Here is a 20,949-nt window from a genome sequence, read left to right as displayed (position 1 = left end):
CAGCACTCTTTTCAAACTTGAAAAATGAGTTCTCACCTTCCTTTTATTATAAAATTACATGTATGAAAATGAAATTAAACATCTACAAAAAACAATAAATAATTATATTTTTCTCTTTTTATTCTTCGAATTATCAACAAAAAAATGACTTCCCTTCTGGGTAGGTAAAGAGCCTGATTTTTTGACTCTATGATAGGAGAGTGCTTTTATTTTGTTTACTTCTATAAAAATAGATGGAGTGTTATACCAACTCATTTTCAAAATTTCTTGTAATTCTAAAGTCTGATATATTTTCTGCTATAACATTCAAAAGAAAAATGGTAATACATTGACAAATAGCTGAAGATACCATGCATCAATGCTTTACTATTGCTTAAAATAATAGAAAGCACTCCTCAAATATAACATATTATATTCAACTTAACACATGTAATATATAACTTAATACATAAATTTATACATTAGTTTATACTAATTATATTATAAACATGTGTCAAAGCAATAATGATTTAAATTTTTTGTATTCTCTTATTTCATCTAAATGCTACTATTGGTGAAATATAGAATAAATTTAACATAGGCTTATAGTTACCACTAATTAGAACTATTCCAAGAGTAAAATTCTATGACAACTGTAAAATCATCCCTAATTTCCATGTTCACTCATCTCCAGGATCAAACAATATAAATGCCCTCTGGCTTCCCCAAGAATTTACAGGAGCCAAGGGGAAAAGAAAAGCGGCAGCAGCGATTTCTAGAGTTTGCATAGTACCTCAGATCACCTAATAACCATGACTCATGCATACGGGCACCCATGGACTCAGGCTCTAACATTCTCAGAGGTATGGAGAGAACCCAGGCAGAGAAAGTCCTTGCATAGCTTACAAAAGGTGAGTTAGGTAAGGGAAATACTGGGACTACGACTTCTGGTATCATTCTTCCTTTCCATTGCTCAAGCAGGGGTTCCTTGGTAACATCTGCACATCTTCTGTATGCCCAGTAGGGTAATTTGGTTAGTATCAGGATCCCCTGGTCCAAGAGGTCATTAGCTCTTGACTAGCCAGACTACTGCCAAAGCCCTTTTTTCACCCCTGTGTGCGATTCATTATCACCCCCAGAGCTAAAGTGAATCTTCAGAGCGCTAGACTAGATCACAACCCTCCTCCGCGTAAAACCTGTAAATACAAGGTGTCGCAAAAAAATGTGTCCACACTTTAATAGCTGGTAAGTTGACAATTTTTTTGTTTGCTTTAGATTTCACCGTTGAGAAATAATGGCTGAAGCCAGACTAAGTTTTGAACAAGGAAAGTTTATTGTGAAGCGCTGCTGGAAGCACGAAAACACGGGAGAAGCGCAAACAGGACTGATGGAGTGTGCGGCATATCCGCACGTGGGTTCACTGGCCCTTCCTTCCCGGCAGGTACTGTGACTGGGGCCACTTACGTGAATTTCCTGCAGGAATCAGCCCTGCCACGTGTTCACGAAGATTGTCATGATGAGGACTTTTACGCCCAACAAGGTGGAGCGCCTCCACATTACCATCGCGACGTAAGGGCCTGTCTCAATGAGGACCTGCCACACAGGTGGATCGGGCGGAGGGGTCCTCTAGCTCACCCTGCGTGTTCACCAGACCTCATACCACTGGACTTTCTCCTTTGGGGATTTCTCAAGAATCACGCTTATGCCAAAAACCCTGAAACCATTGATGAATTACGATAGCCATTGAAAAAGAATGGGCCCAAATACCAAATGAAATGATTCTTGATTGTTTGTGATTCCGTTGCTTCGCGTTGCCAGCAATGTCTAGACCAGAATGGTCATCAGTTTGAAAACAGGCACTAAGTATAAAAAAAGTACATTTATGTACTTTATTGTGAATGTTGAAAGGGAACAGTATGCTAATAAATACAGACTTTATAATCATTAAAAGTGGGGATACTTTTTTTTTTTTTTTTTTTGCGACACCCTGTATATTCTCATTGCATTTAGAATAAAAACCAAAGTCCTTCTACCCCACTAGCCCCGTCTCGTTGTCCCGCTTGCCTACTGCTCATGGCCTCTAGCCTCTCTGGCTTTCAATCATTCATTCTTTCATTCATACCCCAGCTTCAGACAGGCCTTCCCCAGCCTCCTGCCAACGAAATCCCCATCTCAGGAGCACCCTGTTCTCTTCATGCATAGCACTCACCACGATTTGTAACTATACACATATAATGGTCTTTGAAATGATCTTTCCGCTCTGAGCTCCCTGGGGGTGTCAGTTCTATTTTAGCCCCTGTATCCTCAGCACCCACCGTGGGGCCTGGCGTATTGAGCCCTTTGCAATGCTGGCTTCGTGAAAGACTGAGCCAGTGCGGTGTGGCAGGATTGCTGCCTTTGAGCAGTGCCTCTGATTTGACCAATTCCTTGACAGCCTCGGGCTTTGGTCCCTTCTTACTCAGGAGGGTTTTGCCCTTTCCTCTTTAAAAGGAGCACGCTTTAGGATGGAAGAAAAAGAAGCAACAATATTAGGTCATTTGCCTCTGGCAAATGGACTGCTATTTGGGGTCAACAACACAAAGAACTCTTAGCTATGAATGCTTGTATGACCCACAGTGTTCCCATCATTCCTAAAATAATTAGAAAAAGCCAAAATTTGATGGATAAACATAAAAATGTGAAAACATTTTTTATAGCCTTAGCTCTAGGGCTGACGAGCTGGCCCTACGCCAGGGGCCTGTTCTAGAGGGGTTTGTGGTCAGTGCTGGTGGAGTGGGGAGAGCCGGTCAGGCCTGTGTAGCTGCAGGTGGGGGCCCTGCTCAGGTCCCCAGTGCTGCCACCTGGGGTATTCTTCCAGCTCTAGGCTTTGCTCCTAGTTTTATCTGTTGTCACAAACCCAAGATTCCTTATTTTATAATGCCTTTGAGAATATGATTAAACGGATCATATTCCTTATAAAGTCAGCGAAATAAAAGTCAGTTAGAGGCTATGAAAAAGAGAGTCTACTTCATTTTTTAATTAGAAAAACACCCCCATGACTGATTTTTGAAAACCGATTCTTCGTTGTTTATTTACTTTGAAACATAAGCACATGAGAAAATATTGTATAATTTTTTTCTTGACTTTTTTTTTTGATATTTCTGTAAAAATCCATGGGGTTTATGAAGAAAAATAAACATCTACCTCATTGAGGGAGAAGAGATAAAAATTAATAAAGCCACTGTTTTCCTTAAATACAAAAATCCCTTAGTAATCCCAGGAATGGTTTCAAAAGGATATTGGAAATACATTTTAAGGTCAAAATCTGGGTTAGCACAATGCCAACATGAAGAACACTGTTGGAAAGAACCGGACTGACTTTAAGAAACATTCCTATACCTGCTTCGCAGGACTCTGACAAAATGACCTGCGTAAACAGTTGAAGTAACTTGGACATCAAAGTAAAGTATTGAAAGCAATTTAGGCAAAAATTTACCCCCAAAGAGCATCTCATGGCTTTACACGTGAACTAAAGAGTTAATTCTTCCCTCTGACTGAAGCCTTATAGGTTCCACCATTAGTTAATTGCAAGGGTTGGCATCAGACTAGGTCAGGGACTGTCCTTTGTAGAAGCTCCCAGGCCAGCTCAGTGGCCTCTTCAACCTCATCCCTCCAGGAAAGAGCCACCTCTTCCTTCTCTTTGCTTCTACTCTATTTGCACCATAAAGACACCTCCCCGTTCTCTACAAGGATAGATAGGCCCTGAAGTTTCAATCTCCCTAGATTTGAGGACTAGCTCTAAGTCAAGAAGCTCCTTTTGTCTCTCTAGCTTGCAAAAGCCTGAGTTAAAAAAATAAAGAAAAAAGCAGTGGTTTTTACAGTGATCTATTTTAGCCATCCAGCAAACTAGGTGGGAGAGAAACAAAGAAGCCCTGAGAAGAAAGCTTAGGTTAAAATGTTAAAAATGAATTAGGATTAACCATTGCTTTGAGGCATCACTGCGGTAAAATAGAAAGATCGCTGCCAGATGCACAATATATATTGGTCACAGTAATTTGGCACCCATTCTATTTACATTGAAGGTCAAATGAGACAAATTCTGTTTTGTATTATTTGGCCCAAAGTAGGAGGATGGGAGAAACTATGTTGTATCAGTAGAAGACTAAATATTTTTCCAGAAAGCAATCAGAATTTAAATAAGTAAAAGAAACACAGATTTTTAAACCTTTACCCTGTGCTATCCCCCACATAACTTATTTTCAGTGATTACCTATAAAGTGTTGCGATTTGAAAGGCCTTTGTGCAAGTGTTTCGGGTCAGGTCTGAATAGGAACGTGGGCCGGAATGCTGAGCTCTGCCTTGGCCATCAGCCAGCAGGACTCCATGGAAACCAGTGAGTCCAAACAGATCAAAGAAGAGTTCAGCACTGGAGAACTGCCTGAGATGGCCCAGTCATAGAAACGATGCTCCATATGGGTGCCGTTTCTCCGATGGACCATTAAATTTTATTGTAGGAGAACTCCAAATCTAGAAATTTACAAAGGAAATTCTTGGCTCTCAAAGAAAACCATAATTCCTTCTCTGGAACTAGACTCCAGGGAGTTGAAAACTATTGAGGGGAGCCATAAAGAACCAACTCATTTTGCATTATGTTTAAAGGTGTTCTGGTTGTTTAAGGCTCCCTTGATGATATATTGTTTTGTTTTTAGCCAAAGTTCCAGGTAGGGCAGCCAATGCTTTATGTGCTGTCTTGGCAGGTTGCAGATAGCAGCAAGGTTCTTGGTCAGTCGATGTGTATGCACCAGGACACAGCAACGCATGATGAACGCAGGAAGCCTCCCCTAATTCATAGAAAAGCTCTTATACCAAAGGCAACCAGCATGAAAAAAATAGCACGTAGATTTTTAAACTGATAAGAACAGATACTACACTTGATCTTAGCCAAAAGACCAAGATGCGATTAGATTTTAGACTCCGTCTTCACTTTTATATTCGCGGAAAGACCTATTTAATAAGTATTTTAGCCACTCTGTGTACAAGTCATCTGCAAATACTTCTGTTCTTGACGTCTTTTTACACACACCTCTCTCAGACAAGACGTCTTGAATCATTTTTATACCTGCTGAGAAAACTTTCAAGGATCTAGTAGCACTCAGCGACAGTAAGGTAGTATTTTTACTTGTTATTGTCGGGGTATTTAATATCAGCTTTAATTGTAAAGGAGGGCTTGGTCTGTTTTTGACACCTCCACGTTCCCGTATGTCTGAGTTTAGTTTCTCCAAAGATTCCTGAGCGGCACAGAGCCTGTATAAGGAAAACCATGTAACAGTAGGTATTTTTAATGCAGGAAAATATTTCTGGTTGAATTCATGAGATATGCTGTTTAGCTACATCTGCTGCAAACAGGAAAAACCATACTACTATGAACAAGGGAAATTAATTAACACCGTGGGAGGCTGTCAGACTGCTTTTGGCAAGATACTTGACAATGTTAGAGCATGCACATTACACCAGAAGTGCATTCTGCCTAAATCCCTTATAGTGCCGCATGAAGATGACCTAATTCTGTCTCTTGTTTGCTGAAAACCTAAGACTCAATGGAACCTTCTCAGTGTTGATCCTTAGTCAAAGACAACGTACCCAGAAAGTCACAGCTGGAAATTATTTTTTAAAGTCTTAGCTATAGCAATATTTGAAAGGGCTAGTGTTCAAATCTCTGAGGATGCTAGAAATTTGAAATCTTCGTAGTTAGGTAACCACTACTAAGGGGGTACAAACCGGCCCTAATCTATGTTTAAAAAGACCCACCTTTCATGCGGTAAGATTTACATAGGTGGTGTCCCCAGCTCCAAACAGACAAAGTTAATAAATGAATTTTTTTAAACCCATCTTTCTCATGACTCATCAGTTTTAAGTGTGTGTGTGTGTGTGTGTGTGTGCATGCGTGTGTGTGTGCGTGTACACGTACCCCTTTTGTGGAGAAAATAAAGAATTTTATAAATGCAGTTGGTACGCTGACAACTGAACTAGGCGAGGAGACCAGATATCTAGATTGCGGGTCCGTTTCAAGTTGCTGTGCAAACTGGATGGTGTCCCCAACTCTCTCCAAGCCTCCATTTTCTCCTAAGCACAAGATAGTTAGGACTAGGTCTTTTCTGCGTCTAAAATGAACACCTAGGTATGGCTGAGGTGAGCACAGAGAGTGGTAGTGATGCTAAACTAAGCTCACTGGTTATCGGGAAGGGAGGCTTCAGCCCTAAGCAGAGAAGAGGGGCATTTCATGAATAGGGAAATGCAGGTTAGCAGTGAGTGGACCACTGTGGCTACAGCAGAGAGGGTATGAGATAGGGAAGTAGTAAGAGATACAGCGGGACAGAGCCAGACCACAGGAACACTTGAAGAGGGAGCCACTGTTATCTAGGGGGACCCCAGCTTATTGAGAAGAAGGCTAAGTTTCCTCTCGTTCCTAAACTCTCTTTCCTGGACAACATTCCCATGTGAATATATTGGCTTCCTTCAGACAACCACAACCCCATCTAGACTGCAGGAAGTGGAACATCTGACCCTTTAATACGTTTTGTTCACATTGTATGCCTGCATTTTTTTTTTTTTTTCCTATAGCTTGCCTCTTTTATCCAGAGTATGGCCAGAGTGGAGGGAAGACTGAGACATATATCTCTGTTTTATTTTTGTTGCTGTTGCTTTAACAGGGAATTCTTGCTCAAACAAGGGCATTTCCAATATGGAAAGAAGGAAAAATAATGTCAGACAACCTATTGCATTTGTATAGCTATTCCATTTAAGAGGTGGAAGCAAGGCACTTTTACGACAGGCAGACAGATAGATACCACTGAGGCCAAGTTTATACACTACAAATTCCTTTGGCCTTACCTGTGCTTTTTTTTTTAATTGCCTGAGCTCCAGAGTAGGGCTCCCCATACTACCTCAACCAGCTTCCCTGGATAGTCAAACCTTAAGGAATAAAGGAACAAATGCCATAAGCAGTTGGGGAGGGGAGTTACCACCGATTTTATAGCTAGCGCCTTTGTGGAACTAAGAAACCTGATCCAGCAGGAAGAAAGCCCCCTGCTTAGCCTTGACATTAATTATTAAATCAAATCATTGAAGCCTTGACACAGGCAAGAAAAATAAATTTTTATCTCTTTCCAAAGCTTTCTTTTCTAATGACATGGTTTTATTTGGAAAAGAAGACAAGAAGGAATTTTATCCTGTAGTGGTAGTTGCATAAAGGACTACAACTTATTTAAGTAACTTGCAACCTACAAACAGATTGTGTTCTAAATCTTTCTGAGTTCAGACTCAAATTCTGGAGCCTGGAACCCATTTTCCCATACCTACAACATTATAAAGAATAAATAGCTTACAGAATTGCCTATATTGATTTATTTAACATCACAAGGTACTAGTCTTCCTGATTACAACCTCCCGCCCCCCCCCCCCCCCCCCGATGTCCAAGCCAGAAGCTGGGAAGGCATCCTCAGAAGCGCAATGTTTGGTCTACTGCCCTGAAGCCCCGTCTCTGCAACCTGTGTCTGAGTTCTAAAGATAGAGGAATTGAGAACCCAAAGTATTTTCTAACAGAGCAATTTTCACTTCAAACTCCACGAGCTATTAAAAGCATCTCCCCAATTCTGTACAGAATATAATATGACTACATGACATGCTCCAAAGAACAAAGCACTAATTGGCCTCAGAGCAGGTTTTGTGCATGAGTGATTCTGGATGGCGGTACCAGCCAATTGGTGGGTATTTTCCAGTCATGGAGGCCTCGGTAGCTTAGACAAGAAGATAAAGACAACACCATGGCTGTTCATAATATGAGACATGCTCCATCTCCCCAAGGTGCCAAGAAATAGCTTGAGGAATTTTGTAGCAGGACGGACAGTCTGCAATCGTATGTAGGGATGAGAGCCAGGGATTGACAGATTATATTCAGAACTATGTTTTATTTAAGTACAACAGCCCCGCTTTTATGGCTACTGTTGGTTGCTTACCCAGCACTGGTTTTCCATTTCTCTCTTCCCAGTAACTTATTTTGGTTAAGTACCCACCTCCCTGTCTCTTTGGCTCACAGGCCAATGGAAGATATACAGCTGATCCCCCATCCCCAGCACTACTGGTGGCCCCTGATTAATCCAAGCCAATCGGGTGCATGGCATTCTTAGTGTGGTTACTGCTCTCCGTGACGTAAGGGGCCTTATCAGATAGGAAACAGAGACTTGTATTCCATGGCTAGGGAGAGGTTCCTCACTTTCTCCTGGTGCATGTGGACAAGGGAATCTGTTCCTCCGTCTGTGTTTAGCAGCCGTCTTGTGACTATTTAGGGGAACCTGCCTGAGAAAGAAGCCAGAAAAAATGGCAGAGCAGAAAGACAGGCGACACTAAATCCTCTGTGATGTTCTTGAGTCACCGAGTGAATGAGTCTTAAAGACCACATTGCCTCAAAAGAGTTTAGTAATTTCCTTTAAGGTTAGTATATTTGAGTAAGAATCTCTATTACAGTTGAAAATGTTCTATGTATTAAAGTGAAAAAAGAAGTGAAAAAAAAAAAAAACCCAGTGAAACCAGTAAACCACTGAAAGTAAAAAACCTCGGGGGTGGCGGACAGTGTCATAAACATGAATGTGATTTGAATGTTAGAAAAGAAAATACCATATAGAGCTCTAGTGTTTTCTCCCTGAACATACACTGATATATTAAAGTAAAAATTCTTTACAATGTAAGTCTTTGATTAGCTATAAGTGTAAACTAGAAACTGCTCATCATTTGCTCTAAATGGTTCAGAAACCACATTTTCCTGAACCAAGAGACCATATTATTTAACGCATTTACTGAGCAATTGCTCAGTATACAAGAGGGAGCAAAACTGAAGAACTTGCTTTTAAGGCTAAAGCCTGGTAGTCATTGCGGGGGTAGATAATTAATCCTCTCTATTTATAAATGTAAACATTTAATATTTAAATTGGTGCTACCAAAGCATGGATGATGTGTTTAATTGTAAGTCTGAATGAACTTCCAAGAAGTGGTTGGAAATAACGAGAATAAAAAATTATCTTGGCTGTCTTTCAAGATGGTCAGAAGAATGATCATGGAGGAAGAAAAACAAATTAAAGTGTTCGGTATCTCCCAGCAGGTCAGCTGGTCATGTCAACGAACCTCCTTCCCGTCTGTTTTTTTGTACTCTAAAGCGACCCCATGAGCATCATAATCATTTTCATAAGTGTTTAAAGTTTCTCAGATACAAACGCTCTTGTTCACAAAAAAAAAAAAAATCATAAAAATGGACAAGTTTGAAATGTTATTTTGTGTCTAGGGAACACACTGTTGAGGCTAGTCTCTAGGTGTACAAAGTGGTAGAAGAGTTCATTGAGGTCCAGGGGGAGAAAGTCCTCTAACCTCCATGAGAAACTAGCATCTTCCTGTTCTCTGCTCAGGCTCACTCAACTGTACACATACAGGCAGAACCGATTTAAATATGGAGCATGTTCCAAAAGACTCCTAGTAAATGTTTTTCTGTTTTATTTTTAATTTAAAAAATGTTTATGGATTTTAGAGAGAGGGGCAGGGAGAGAGAAACATTGATGTGAGAGGAAAAGACTGATTGGCCACCTCCCATACACACCCGGACTGGGAATCAAACCCACAACCTAGGAATGTGCTCTGACCAGGAACTAAATCCCCAATCTTTTTGTATATGGGTCGATGCTCCAACCACTGAGCCACATGGCAAGGGCTCCTGGTAAATGTTTTTTATCTCTACAGGAAAATGTGTTCCAGGTTCTAATGGTATATACAGGGTGGGGCAAAAGGAGGTTTAAGTTGTTCACATGGAAAATAATACAAATTACTACACAATACAAGAATAAACTGTGTTTCCCATACTCACAACTATAACCCTACTTTTGCCCCACCTGGTATGGTCCCCAGCTCTGCCTATAAAACCTTTTCAACCCATTATGATCCTCAAATGTAGGCTCTAACCATAGCTTATTAGTGTTTTTATGGAAGAGTATATGTCAAAGGTAACAGGAGCCCTTCCTGGGAAGATGAGTTGTTGAAAGGAGGAGGGACAGGTAAAGACGTCCTTATCCTCGTTCTTCTTCTCTTGTTCAACCAGCACATTCTCACCTTGAGATGGATGACGGTAGAGGACTTTCACAATATGTCTATTTTGCTCTTCTATAGCCAGATCTTCTGAATTATTCCCTCCTTCCTCCTCTCCGTAAACGGCTCAAGCAGGCCATCATCCTCATGGTCTCCTCGCCCTCCTCTCAGGATACCAGGCCCTATCAATATTGTTCATTTGAAAGCATTCCACCTAAGCTCTTGCCTCAAAGTAAATAAGAAGGCCTGGGTCTTAGAGTTTTAAAATTAAAATAGGGCTAAATTAAAAATACATAAAACTTTAGAATGCTGTACGATTGCCTTCTGTCATTGCTCTGAAGTGTCACTGAACCTCTCCTGAATCACTCTTACACACAGTTGCTCGTGTCTGTATTACTATAGTTTTACTGCTCACATGGGTATCTGTAAAGTCCAAAATCAAGATACATCACCTAATAAAAAAGGGTTTAGGCCTCATTCTGTAGCTTTGGGAAGCTTTCCAGGAGATGAGGTTTGTGCATAGATTTTGGAATTTCAATTGTTTACGGGAACCACGGGAAAGAATGTTAGTGACGAGAACTGGCCCCCATCCGACCCCCGTATGGCCCTAACTGTACTTCTGGTACAGAAAGGGTTAATAGGCTGCATTTGCTGGAGGACATCCCATGCCTACCTCTATATTTAATAAGGAAAAATACACCCCAATATTTTTCCAATGAACTTTTGGAAAACAACCGTGGCTCAAACTGAAGAGCGCCTGCACACAACATACGCTGTTGCATGCACATGGTCGTACTGACTGAGTCCTCATTCACACCTAGTCTTTCCCTAGAATCCTAGTCTTGAATGTTCCAATGTTCTTCAAAAATTCAAAATTTTCTTTTGAAAGGGCATTTTGCTAAGAGGGAGATCTTTCTAGATCCCAGTGGCTGCGTGTGCAAGCCAGCCCACGCCTCTGTGCCCTCTGGGGCTTTATCTAGCATTGTCCCACAGACAGAGGAGTGAGGCCAAGGGCACAAAGCAAAGAATTCAGTCACCAAGCCAGGCATTCCAGGGGAGGACCCCTCTCCACAGCTGGGAGAGGGTGGTTTCCAGCTCTTCACTCCCCGTTCTTGACCCCAAGAGGGAAGAATGCCGTTCCCAGGGAAAGGGCTCTTCCAAAGGATCTTACACAGTTCAACTCCACAACTTTAAGCCCAGCAGACCAAGGACACCTCTTTTTTTCTTAGGTAAATATTTCAACAAAAATTACGTTTTCTACATAGGCAAAATATTGCAAATTAGGAACGCATATTGTGTTTAGAAACAGGCTTAGTGCAAGTGCATTTGAACTTGCTTCTTGAAGGGAACACCTCCAGTGGCCGCTGAAAGTTGCCCGCAGCTTGTTTCAAATGAGTTTTCTTTCACCTGTCCTTATATTGTTTAAAGAGGGTGCCCCAAACCCCCAGTTAAGATGATAAATAAACGATGGAGTTTTAAAAATTGGCTCTGAATATGCAGTGATTAAATAAAGCTGAAACTCCCATGATTAACAAAACTCTTCCTTCAGCTGACAAGAGCCCAGCATTTTTCTCTCCCCACAAGATGTTTGAGGACCCTTCCCCAGCCATATTTTCACAGGACCATTATCTCCACCGGACTCCCAAAGTAAAACCTGGCTGGGGCAGGCTAGGGGGCGAAGAAAAAGTTACCTGGAGCGAAGAGGCAAAGAAAAAAAAAAGGAAGTCCAACTAAGAAAAAATTTAAGCCTGGAACATAATAGTAATGAAGAAAATTTGATTTTTAAAAACAGTTTGGAGTTACTCTAAGAAAAATTATGACATGTTTTAAGATGTCCCAGGGTTTAAAAAGACAGTTTTATCAGAAACATCAGGCAGTAAAATTTCTTAGTTTTAAAATTGACTCTGCAACATTCTTCATGTTCAGAACTACGAACAAAGAAATTTGGGCTAATCGTGCTACATGGAGGCACCTATCTGTGAGTCCTGGATACTTGAAACCAACTCAGCTCATTGGTTTTTGATGAATGCATGTGAAATTTCTTAATTTTGAGCCAAAGAGTTTGTGAGTAGTTCTGTACAAGGCGCCAGGCTGCGTACCACGCATACGACATAGTCTTGCCTCTAAATTCCTTCAGTCCATTAGAGCAGGAATTAACAGCACTCAAGAAGGCATTTCGAGAAGGATTTTCGAGATCACAAAGCAGTGTCAAGAGGCACCACATAATTAAAATTGCTAAATGAATTGTTCAGAGGCTAACTGATACAGCAGCTTGGAGGAGGGGGCAGATAAAATCAGGTCGGAGTAATTTAAAGAGGAGGAGAAATTTGAACTGAGTTTAAAAGGACAGATAAGGCCTAGATAATAAATAGCATTACTGCTACTGCCCCGTAGCTCCATTTGAGAGCCTGCCAAGGGCCCGGCTCTCAGTGAAGTTGGCATTGTACACGTCCTCTCCAGGTCCGCAATACGCTGCAGTGAGCTTATTGCCAAGATTGTATAGGTAAGGATGGCAAAAACTCGCCCGAGGTCTCTCAGGAAGAAGGTGAGATCCATGCCCAGGACCAGCTGACCCCAGAGACCATAGTGTCTCCTTATACCAACTCCATGAGCAGACAGAGACACAAGACACATTTTTTCTAGAACAGTTGACTTAAAGATGAAAAAAAAAAAAAAAAAGCTTGGAGTACAGGGAGCAAGCAACATGTCATGGTGAGTTTCAGACCAGACACCTGACATAATTAACCCAGTACTTCGGGTGGCCCAGGCTGGTGGGCGGGACGAACTGAACACCCCAGAGTCCAGAAAAACCAGCGAGAGAGATGATCCAGTCTTTCTGCCCCAATGCGGCAACACGGGAAGCCTGTATGTACATGGTGGGGCTGGGAGCGGCATTCCACGGCAGTCAAGAAGCCACTGGACCTGGACTTGCACTTTGGTTTTTGTAACGAGTCCTGCTTCAAAAATGACTAGTCGTGTGACTTTGGGCAATGACTTCAGTCTCTGAGAGCTTTAATTTCCTCACCTGTACAGTCCAAATCATGGTAACAACTCCATAAGGCTGAAAGGCTAAGAAAAAGTATGCTGTGCATATTTCGTGGTAAATGCTCACATGGTCTCCACCCCCCACTCCCACCCCCCTTCGTTAAGGCCATGGAAATGGAAAAGAAGACACAGGTGCTGAGGTAAATTTAGTGAGATTTGGTGACAAATTAGATATTGAGTGTCGGGGTGGGGATGAAAATGAGAGAAAGGTGTCCAAATGTGCATTTGAAACCATAAGCCTGAACGAAAATACCTACATTTTTCTCCAACAGGAGTCAGGGAAAAGTGGTAGTTTTAAGAATAAATGGCCTTAGAGGTGACTGGAAGATCCCCAGTTGAAAACACCCAGAAAAGAGTTAGAAATAAGAGAGGAGGTTTAGGAAGAAAGGGAAACCAGGGAAAACCAGTTTGGCAATCATTTGCCTAACAGCCTGGTTGCTATAATATTCCATTTTTGAGGACTTTGTGAAATTGCTGAACTGTTTTTCTTTGAATGCCGATGCTTTAGAAATCAAAGGAATATATATGAAGTTACCACATTTTAAGAAACCAGACCCCACATTTTTTAAGACAAAGAATATTAAAAGAAAATAGTCTACTTAATACAGGACTTGAGATCAATTGCAGCTCCATGTCTTTTGATTTTTAAACACAATGATTGCTTTAATACCCGACTTAACTCTGAAACTCATTATCACAACCGCAATCGCCCTCCAGAACACGCTTTCCTTACGGCACAGGAGTCATGATGGTGTAAGGCAATAATAAGACACAGATTTCTAAAAGTATGCAGACCTTGAAAAATGCAACTGGCATTGCGACAGTTGGGATCTGAATGAGACAAAAGAGAGGGGTCAAAGCATCGGGGTGGGGGGGGGAGGGGAGGTTGCCTTTATTCGGTCAGCATGAATACAGGCCTTGGTTATCTAAAGCCAAGGTGGATAATTCTTTTACTGACTTCTTAAGCTTGGTGAATCTGGTCCAATGCTTCTACAGGTTTCTCAAATATTACAACTAAGTATCTGGTCCAGACACCGGATTCATTATCCACTGCTGCAGAAAGCAGATCTGGTACCACTAAGTGTCTCTGTTTCTTCTGATGTTTTATGTGATGGCCTTCTGCAACCTAGAAGGTGGTCCCTGGGCAAGCCCCAGGCAGGTCTGTCCAAGGTTCATTGTCAACTGACGTTAAAAGCTTGAAATCTTCAATAATCTGTGATCCCACACTTCACGGGGACAAAATATTCTGTATTTTCTAAAATACAATGATTACCTAATGAGTGAATAACTTGTTAACGGTTATGGATTTAGCGCATAGCTTTGAAACATATAAAGGAAAAACTGATAGAACTAAAAGAAAATACTGACCATCGGCGAACACAACGAGAGCCCGAAACTGCTCTCTCAGACAACAACAGGTCCAATAGAGAAGATGTTAACTAAGGATATTGATGATTTGAACAAATACATGATTTTTAATTAATTCATAACTTTGTACCCAACCAATAGAGAACACACATTATTTTCAAAGACACAGAACATTCAAAAGTGAACAATTTCTGTGGGAAGTACATGGCTTTGGATCACATTTCTAATCCCTTGGGTACTCTAAATTTCTGACACCATTTTTCATCACATACTGCTTTGCAGAAATGTTATTTATATATGTGTTTTACCTCCTCCGATCACTTTATCATCTTTGTTACAAGGACAGAAGCCTTGTGTTCTTGCCTTTGCATCCCCCACAATGTTTCATGCTTTAGACGTTAGTGCTTTATATAAAATGGGCACTCATTTATAAAATGCTCATCCTGACACAGGTCACTTCTAACGATGTATCAATAACAACTTATGCTAAGCAATTTCATGCTGTGTCTTCCAATAATGTGGTGCCTAAGGAGTTTGTCAGAATCTATCAAATGTTATGAGACTGGAGGTTGTTTAAATAACAAGGGATCTAAGGACACTTTCTTCCACATTAGAATTTCAGGTGACTGAAGGTCATCCTTTGCTGATCCTTGAGCCAGGGCCTTAGCTAATTGTTTCAAGACGCCGCACAAGTTTTCCAGGGAAGATACAGGTCAGTCTAAGGGGAGATAAAAGGTGGGAGACTTCCTAGGTAGCACACTTGAGGGCTGGCCCCATGACCGGTTACCCAGTTGGAGCCCATGGAGAGACGGGTCACAGTACGGCTTCAGTTCATTTGCATTTCTTCTGACCACGCCCTCTTTCCCATTCTTGACCTTAAATCTGCATGTACCAAACCACCTTCCATAAAACCACACAGTAATAGGTTAAAACGGTTGTAGGTGGGGCAGGTTGCTGTCGGGGGCGGGGAGGTATTCGTGGTTCAATAAGTTTGGGAAACACTGCCAGTAATAACTTCATGTTGAAGACGTACCGTTCAGGGCAGTACAGTAAAGAAAGGCTTTGCAGAAAAAGAAACTTTGCTTCAATCCCAAACCTACTTGACCATGAAGCCCTCTCCCCCCACTCCTGGTTTATGACAGAAACCTATCACTATGATTCCACAAGACTGAGGACAGTGTCCTGAGAACTCCCTACCAGTCAGTGCCAGGAAGGAGGACTAGTTCCTCATTCCAAAGCTCATCCCCCCGTGAGAAAACAGTACATTTTTCTTTAAGCCTGTGCCCTTTTTCTCTCCAGAATGATTGGGAATCCCCTCATCCCCTCTATCTGCTGAAGCCAAGGATCTACAGTGAGGAGGTCTTCCTCTTCTGGACCCCATGCTCCCCACCCCCAAGGGTGTCTAGTCTCTACACCAGCTTAGGGTGTGCAAACGTCTAGGTGATAGTTTTACAACTATTTAAATTGTGGTAAAATACACACAACATACAACTTACTATCTTAACCATTCTGAGAGCAGTTCGGGGGTGGTAACCACATTCACACTGCTGAGCAACCACGCTCCAGACCCCTGTAATAGGAGATGTTTTTTTTAATAGAGGAGAGGTGCCCGATCCTTGCAGTCAAACCTGTACATCTTTCTGAATGCTGTAATTTTGTGCTCTATCTTTGTAACCACTATATTTAATTACTACAAAAGTTTCCCCCCTCGATTATATATTAAAAAAATAATTTCCGTGACACTAGCTTGTCAAAAAATAATCAGGGGATTTTGCAACAGAAGAAACTGAAGCAAAGCATCTCAACAGCCTTTGAAAAGATTCCACACTGCACTGAGTCCCTGCGCTTTGGTGCCGTGCCAGGAATTGCACTGATGGTTATATTATTAGCAACGTCTGGCTCAATACAACAACTTATTTATTCACAATGTGAATCATTTATGCTGTAGCCACTGATAATTCTTCTATTAGCTGCCTTCCGCCCTAAGTAAGGCACTTAGAAGGCCCTGGGAACACAGTGGCAAGGTCACTTATAGGACACGTGAAGGGATGTACAGTGTCGATTCCTCCCTGGTATGTCTTCCCTGCATTGTTTGTAAAATTTAGGGGGAATAAGCTACAATATTCCAATCCCACAAAGTCTTCAGCTTCAAGACTGCACCCTTTTGAGGTGATGTAGAAGCAGCTACTAACCGGGATGGGTTCAATGTGACGTCCTCCTGCAACTGCTCATAAAAACAGCAGTATTTCTTCTCAGATAGGGTGGCAAGAAACTACAGTGATGCGTACCCTCGGGAGGAGAGCACGTCCACACAGTACGGGTACAAGACACCGTGAGAGCAGTGCTTAGTCACCGCTAATATAGTGGGAAAACATACCATTTGTGATTTGGGGCATCTTTGCTAAAAGCACCCCGCTTTCCTGTTCCCCACTCAGCAGTCTAAGGGGCTTGGCACCTGGGAGCAAGGACAGCCAAGACAAGAACACCCCAGTGCCGCTGCGTGCCCTAAACAGTGAGTCGGCCTCTCTTCACCTCGGTCAGCTCTATGCTGTGTACTTCCAGCAGATGTTTCTCCCTGAACCCGTTCATCAAAGAGCCGGGGCCAGTGAAACCCTGGCTAAGAAGGCACTGAGAGGCAGGGCAGGGAAAAATTAGGTATATCTGAATGGGCATACATGCATTCATTTGGGGGGTGGTACTTCAAAAATGTAGTCTTGAAGCTGACTCACTCACTCATTTACACCGAAAGAAAAAAAAAATGCATTGTAGTTCCTCTAGGGTCAACAAACTATGCAAAATAAGTTCTGATTTTTCCAAAGTTTCTATAAATTAACACTACCTAATCAAGTATTACTAATTAAGGTCAGTTGATTCCCCCTATTTACAACCTTAGACATAGGTCTTCAGTGGCTACAGGGAGGGGCACATCTCTCTAGAATTCTCTTACTTATTCAGCTTAATCTGATTAGGTGGTAGCAATGGCATATGCTGGCTTGCTTCCCTAGAGAGGTGGGTAACAGACTGGTAGATTATTATTTTATAGATTATTATTTTATATTGATGTAGTATATATATTTTTGTGTTCCTGCCCAGATACTTGCTAGTCTGAGAACTAGAGGTTTGCCAGTTCAGTTATATACTCAAAATAATTTCAGAACACTTGATCTTTTTAAAAAATGTATTTATTGAATTTATTGGGGTGCATTGGTTAATAAAATTTCAGAACACTTTAGAGGTGTCTAGCATGCCTTTTCTTTGGGGAGGAGGTGTTTATCAATTTAATAACATGCAGTTTACATTTAAAAGAAATAATTACTTTAGAAATACAGGAGTACTTTTTCCTCCAGGTGGATTAGGAAGAAAAACTCGAGGTGGCTTGAACTTCCTGACACAAGGATGGGGTGAGGGGAGCCCAAGGGGGCTACTGAACTGGAGAAGGCCATTAGTTTGCTTTTTCTGTTGTTTTAATTAGTTCTAGAAGACTAAAAAGGTTCCTTCCAGCCTAGCTGCCTGTTTCTGTGAAAGGGTCGAGTGAGTCTCAAGATGGGGACTGACCAGCACAGGGTCACCCCTCCCAGGCACTGGGGACATGGCCATTCCAGTGCCCGGTCTCCAGTGTTACTAATGGGAGTGGGGAAGGGTGGGGACATGACTCTCCCAAAGGAGGAAATTAGCTCATTCATTCTTTCAGCAAATATTTGAGTTTCTTTTATATGTCTGGATTTTTCTAGAGTATATAGCAACAACAACAACAAAACATTCAAAGATCCTAGCTCTCAGGGAATTTATACTTGGGTAGGCACCTATTTTGAAAAAGCAGTCCCTCAGGCATGCAACACACTAAATTTAAATCAACAAGTGATTTTCAGAAGACATTCTGTGCACAATTTATATGGTCACTGCAGTTGAAGACCAAGAAAAATATTTCCTCCCAAACTAGATCACAGTTTCAGAAACAAACAATATCAGATCAGTTGCAGTAATGGAAAATGCTGAGTACCCAGGAATAACAATCAGCAATCACGGAAGAACTAAATAAAACTCTGGACTCTGGCAGCAGTGGGCAGGCAGTGAGACCCTCTCCCAATGGAACACACACCCCTGGGAAAAAACAGCACCAAAGAACCCCAAGTCCCATCTTGCCTTCCCTTCCCTTACTTTCCATAGCATATTACACAGCAAACCAAATATCAATGGGTCTCTCAAGGGAGAAATTTTTAATTTTATTATAGGAAAATATAATGAAGTACCATAGTTATCTAACCTAACAATGTCATTTCTTTCTTTGCAGATAGAACCATGTATCTTGTGGATTAGCAGACAAGTCTGTAAATTCATTTACGCAAAGATAGTCACTTATGAAAAAAAAAAAAGATTACTCCTTTCCAAAAAAAAAAAAAAAAAAAAAAGTAGAGTAAGTCTGACTGACCCAGTGATGATGATATTCTTGGGCTCTGTGTACTTTGGCTCCTTCTTCCATAAAAACAATTAAAAATTCTATTTTACAACTGCACTGATATAAAGAAAAATATAATCCAGGCTAGGTTCATTATTACATAATCACTATTATTACATTCATTTTATCCTGCTTCTAAAAGAAATTACAATTAAAACATTTTCATGGCCACTAAAAGCATCACAGACCCCGGGCACGGTGCCTAATGGATAAGTTAACTCTGAACCACGGACTCCTACTGTTTACGCTACCCAGCACTGTAAGTCATAAGTTAGGCAGAAGATCTCCTGGGACTTTCTTGCCAGTAATGATGATCTGCAGTAAGCAAACCATTGTTTTACCAGTTAACCAAACACCAATGAACTCTGAACTGTCACAAGCAAAGTCATCTTTACGCCATTAAAATACCATTTGTCTTTGTAATAACTTTGAGTACCTCAAGAAGAATAATGCGGTGTATCAAATATTTATGGTTCCAGTAAAGCATTATTGTTTCGCTAGTTGAAGGCAACAAAGCTCTAACCCATTGTAACATTTAGGCTTTTAATTTTGTTTCTATTTTACTGTTTGTTTAAACAAAAAGATCTGGTGTAAAACTGAAAACACAAACTGGTGAGTAAAAAGTGATAACACTATGCCTACCAGAATGAGTAAATGAAGATCTATTCCTTTGATTCTAGTAAGCATTCGATATATAATCGAGCAATGTTAGTTTCACAGTCCAGGTCTTGACAAAGAGCTTATAATGTGGTCAGAGTATGATAAATTAAAGTATGTAGGAAAGAAACAGAGTGAAGTAATTGCCTAGACTTTAAAAAAAAAAGAGGGGCCCATAGCCTCTTCCTTTCTTTGCCTCTTATTACTCATCGTTCCTTTTCAAACACGACCACCACAAAACTGGATCGAGATTTTAAACTTGAAGAAAAAGAAGACGTTAAAAAAGGACAAGAACTTTTCCGGCCAATGAGAAGCATTTAAAATACTACCTAACGACTGACTCTCGAACTAGAAGATCAAGAGGAAAAAAAGACTCCGAACGGGGTCACACTACCATTTACTGTTCCTGATTCCATTTTTATTCTTCATGTATGTCTTTTGAAGTATGTGTTTTCTTTCATAATTCATCCTGTAGTTAGAAAATTGTTATTCTCTTACAAGACAGTTAAAAGCAAGAAAAACTGTACCTGAGGTGTACTTATAGTTACAAAAATACCTAACAAGCCTAAGCTTTGCATATGTTAATATTTTAATCTGGGTCATACTCAATGGTAAACAATGAAAACAGCTCACTTTTATAGCTGAAGGAAGCCTTTCCAGTGATGTCACCCACAGACTCCTAATATCCGTCTTCACCTGTAGTGGAAACACAAAAAATAAATTGCTAAAACTAAAAACTTAAAATATTATTTATCCACATGCATGAGAATCAAAGCTCATTTTAAGTAGTAAATGGAAGATTGGACTCAAAAAAGCCAAAAATTTCCCAGGAAAATGCCACATCTATGTTATTAGTCTATAATAGACCTAATGGAATAATCATTACAATTGGTAATTAAAAAACAAAAAACTTACAGGATATGTTATTAGAAAGCTACTAATATCCAATCTTTAACTTTCTCCTTCCCTTGACATACTCAGAAAATTCAAAAGAGACTTGGACATTCAATAGCACTTACAAAGTTCATTGACTTGCCAGAGACCAGGAAGCATTTACCGTACGTGAAGAAATAAAGCTCCAAGGAATGGAAAGAAAATGGATTATTTCACTCAGTTTCAACCATAGTATCCCTAGTTCCCAAACACAAGTCCTCCACAGGATGGGAACAACTTTCCAAGGCCATGGCTACTCTATCCTTGAGCTCTTCTCTGTGGTTGTATCCGATAATTCCTCTCATCTCACATCTTTGCAAAGTAGCTGTGAAGGGGGGTAGAGTCATGGGGAGGATGCTTACATCCTGTAAAATTTGGGATTGCTGTTTTTCTGGTCATTATTTTTA

General features: G+C 40.9%; 1 pseudogene; it reads right to left on the bottom strand.

Moving 5' to 3' along the window:
• Positions 1 to 4,789: 4,789 nt before the first annotated feature.
• LOC150007954 (U2 spliceosomal RNA) lies at positions 4,790 to 4,919 on the bottom strand (annotated as a pseudogene).
• Between the last annotated feature and the right edge of the window lie 16,030 nt (positions 4,920 to 20,949).

Source organism: Furipterus horrens, unplaced genomic scaffold (genome assembly GCF_987537825.1).
Source record: "Furipterus horrens unplaced genomic scaffold, mFurHor1.1.pri manual_scaffold_6, whole genome shotgun sequence".
Classification (NCBI taxonomy): domain Eukaryota; kingdom Metazoa; phylum Chordata; class Mammalia; order Chiroptera; family Furipteridae; genus Furipterus; species Furipterus horrens.
Note: the sequence above shows the minus strand (reverse complement) of the source record. Positions and strands in the feature narration are given on the sequence as shown.